This window comes from Schistocerca piceifrons, chromosome X (genome assembly GCF_021461385.2).
Source record: "Schistocerca piceifrons isolate TAMUIC-IGC-003096 chromosome X, iqSchPice1.1, whole genome shotgun sequence".
Taxonomy (NCBI): Eukaryota; Metazoa; Arthropoda; class Insecta; order Orthoptera; family Acrididae; genus Schistocerca; species Schistocerca piceifrons.
In genome coordinates, this window is record NC_060149.1 from 724,241,809 (window position 1) to 724,246,028 (window position 4,220).

Here is a 4,220-nt window from a genome sequence, read left to right on the forward strand (position 1 = left end):
AGCTGTTGTTGTCAGGATACGGACGACACAGAAAATAATGGTCTACCCTCCAGATGGTGCGGTACCTTTGAATGCGTTGGCTGTACGGATTGATCAACTCCCTAAACCTTTCATACTTTTGGGAGATTTTAACGCTCATAACCCCATGTGGGGAAGCACCATGCTTACTGTGGCAGAGGTGTCGAAAATTTACTGTCCCAACTTAACCTCTGCCTCTTAAATACTGGGGTCGCCACACATTTCAGTGTGGCTCATGGTAGTTACTCGGCTATTGATTTATGAATTTGCAGCCAAGGACTTTCCCCATCTATCCACTGGAGAGCTAATGACGACCTGTGTGGTAGTGACCACATCTTCCTGTCACTCCTCCGGCGTCATGCCCACAGACACCTACCCAGATGGGCTTTAAACAAGGCAGAATGGGTAGCCTTCACCTCTGCTGTCACCGCTAAATCTCCTCTGCATGGTGCCATCGACGTTGTGATTGAGCAGGTCACTACAACGATAATTTCTGCGGTGGAAAACGCAATCCTTCGTTTTTTAGGGTGGCTTTCTCGAATGACAGTCCCTTGGTGGTCGCCGGAAGTTGCTGAGGCAATTAAAGAGCGCTGGCGAGCTCTACAGCGACATAAGCGACACCCTTCCCTAGAGCATCTAATAACCTTAAGCAGCTACTTGTCTGTGTTCGCCTGCTTATAAAACGACGGAAAGAGGAGTGTTAGACGAAGATCGGACGCCTTTTTGGGTACCAGATCCCAACAGGTTTCCCTGGCATTCACATCAATGGCGTGCTCTCTACCAATGCAAACGCAATTGCTGAGCACTACGCTTGAGCCTCTGCATCGGAGATCTACCCCCCAGGCTTTTGCATCCTCAAACGGCGGCTGGAAAGGAAATACCTCTCGTTCACTACACGCCACAGTGAACCCTATAATGGTCCATTTACAGAGTTGGAGCTCCTCAGCGCCCTAGCTCATTGTCCCGACACAGCTCCTGGGCCGGATCGGATCCACAGTCAGATGATTAAACATCTCTCGTCTGACTACAAGCGATATCTCCTCGTCATCTTCAACCGGACCTGGTGCGATAACGTCTTTCCATCCCTAAGGAGGGAAAGTACCATCATTCCGGTGCTAAAACCTGGTAAAAATCCGCTTGATGTAGATAGCTGTCGGCCCATCAGCCTCACCAACGTTCTCTGTAAGCTGCTGAAACGTATGGTATGTCAGCGGTTGGGTTGGGTCCTGGAGTCATGTGGCCTACTGGCTCCATGTCAGGGTGACTTTTGCGAGGGTCGCTCTACCACTAATAATCTCGTGTCTCTTGAGTCTGCCACTCGAACAGCCTTTTCCAGACGCCAACACCTGGTCGCTTTTTTTACTTACGTAAAGCATACAACATGACCTGGCGACATCATATCCTTGTCAAATTATATGAGTGGTGTCTCCGGGTCCCACTCCCTATTTTTATCCAAAACTTCCTGTCACTCCGTACTTAGTGCCTCCCATAGTTCCCCCGTATTCAGGAGAATGGCGTTCCACAGGGCTCCGTAATGAGTCTCTATTTTTGGTGGCCATTAACTGCCTAACAGCAGCTGTAGGCCCGTTGGTCTCCCCTTCTCCATATACGGATGACTTCTGCATTTTGTATTGCTCTTCCTGTTCTGAAGTTGCTGAGTGGCGTCGGCAGGGAACCATTCACAAGGTGTAGTCATGGACTCGAGCCCACAGTTTCCAGTTTTCGGTCGCAAAGACGTGTGTCATGCACTTCTGTCGGCATTGTACCATTCATCTGGAACCTGAACTTTATCCTAATGACAATCCACTCACTGTAGTGGAGACATGTCAACTCTTAGGATTGGTTTTCGACACACAATTGACTTGGCTACCTCACCTTTGTCAGCTTAAACTGGAGTGCTGGCAGCACCTCAATGCTCTCTCTTGCTTGAGCAACACCAACTGGGGTGCAGATCGCTCTATGCTGCCGCAGCTTTACAGAGGCCTTGCTCAATCCCGACTTGACTTTGGGAGTCTGATTTACAGTTCGGCGGCGCCCTCGTTGTTGCGTTTACTCAACCCAGTGCACCACTGTGGCTTTCGCCTAGCGACAGGAGCTTGTAGAACAAGTCCGGTGACCAGTGTTCTGGTGGAGGCCAGAGTCCCTCCATTGTGGATCAGACATGCACAACTGCTCGCCAGTTACGTTGCACACATTCGTAGTTCTCCTGAGCATCCGGATTACATCTCCTTTTCTCACCCATGGCAATTCATCTCCCACATCGGCGGCCCAGGTCAGGGCCCACGACTGCGGTTCGCGTGCGATCCCCTCTCTCCGAACTGGAGTCCTTCCCTATACCATCTTTACTTGAGGCCCATTCACGTACACCTCCATGGTGTACACCTTGGCTGAAGCTTCGTCTGGACCTTTTGCATGACCTAAGGACTACGCTAACCCTGCCGCTCTCCACTGTAATTTCCTCTCGATTCTTGATGTGTTCCAGGTCTCTGAAGTTGTTTACACTGACGGCTTGATGGCTGATGGTAATGTTGGCTTCGCCTATGTCCACAGAGGCCGTATGAACAGCATTTCTTGCCCACTGGCTGCAGTGTATTGACTGCAGAGCTTGTGGCCATATCTCGTGCACTTCAGTACATCCGTTCCTGTTCTGGTGGGCCGTTTGTTCTCTGTTCTGACTCAATGAGCAGCTTACAAGCTATCGACCAGTGCTACACTCGCCATCCCTTGGTAGCGAACATCCAGGAGTCCATCTCTGCTCTGGAACGGTCCAGTCATTCAGTGGTGTTTGTGTGGACCCCAAGACGCATCGGCATCCCAGACAACGAACTTACTGACAGGCTGGCCAAACTGCCTACGCGGAAACCGCTCCTGGATATGAGCATCTCAGAAACTGACCTGTGTTCTGTGTTACGCCGCAAGGTTTTTCGGCTTTAGGAGATGAGTGGCATAACTGTATGCACAGGAAACTGCATGTTATTAAGGGGACTGCGAATTTGTGGGAGTCTTCGCTGTGGCCTTCTGGCAGGGAATCAGTTGTCCTTTGTTAGCTTTGCATTGGCCATACATGGCTCACACATGGTTACCTCCTCCATCCCAAGAACCCAACCCACCTGAGTGTCGCTGGGGCTCCCAAATGAAAGTCGTCCATCTCTTGCTGGACTACCCACTTTTAGCCGCTCTGCATTGGACTTTTAACTTTCCCAGCACCCTACCTTCAGTGTTGGGCGACAGTGCCTCAACAGCAGATTTAATTTTACATTTTATTCGTGACCGTGGGTTTTATCATTTGATCTGAGTTTTGGCGCATGTCCTTTGTCCCTCTGTGTCCTTAAACAGGGTGTCTACAACCCGGGACAACCGGGAGATCAGGTAAAAACCCGGGAATTTTTTCATCCGGAAGAAAACCGGGATAAACGCGGAAATTTTTTGGAATTCCGGGCATTTTTTTTGTTTTAGCTTTCAGTTAAATTTTTGTAATTTTGCCTGGTAAGAAACAATACGCTAACAAAGGATATTATGTATCCCACTACTGCAGAATAATACTGCAGCAATAAAACATGAACGAGAGGGAAAAAAAGAAAATAAAAGTTGCAAAGGAAATGCGCCATATACAACAACGAAGCACAGTGCTCATACAAGCGTCTGCCAACAGCAAAATGTGTTAAAGGCCTTAGGAAGACTGTTCAGTGCTTCATAACAACAAATTTCCTCAGTCTCCGATAAGCGTGACGTCACAACTGTTTACTTTTGATTCGTTTGAGCAGGGCGGTGACTGTTAGCTTTATAAGCAGCAGCTGCAGCAAAATGGCCGGCCGAGGTGGCCGAGCGATTCTAGGCGCTGCAGTCTTTAACCGCGCGACCGCTACGGTCGCAGGTTCGAATCCTGCCTCGGGCTTGGATGGGTGTGATGCCTTAAGTTAGTTAGGTTTAAGTAGTTCTAAGTTCTAGGGGACTGATGACCTCAGAAGTTAAGTCCCATAGTGCTCAGAGCCATTTGAACAATATATTTTTTTTTTTCTTCAGCAAAATGCTACCCGGAAAAATTTTACTGGCGCGTGCAAGTTGCCAGATTCACTGGAGGCAAACCGGGGTATCTACCCCGGGCGGCAATTTCAGGGGAATGGGAGGGGGCCGCCAAATTCATATTCTTGAGGAAAGAAAACCTTGTTTCACAAAGCGCGTAGTATCCAGCGCACGTTGGT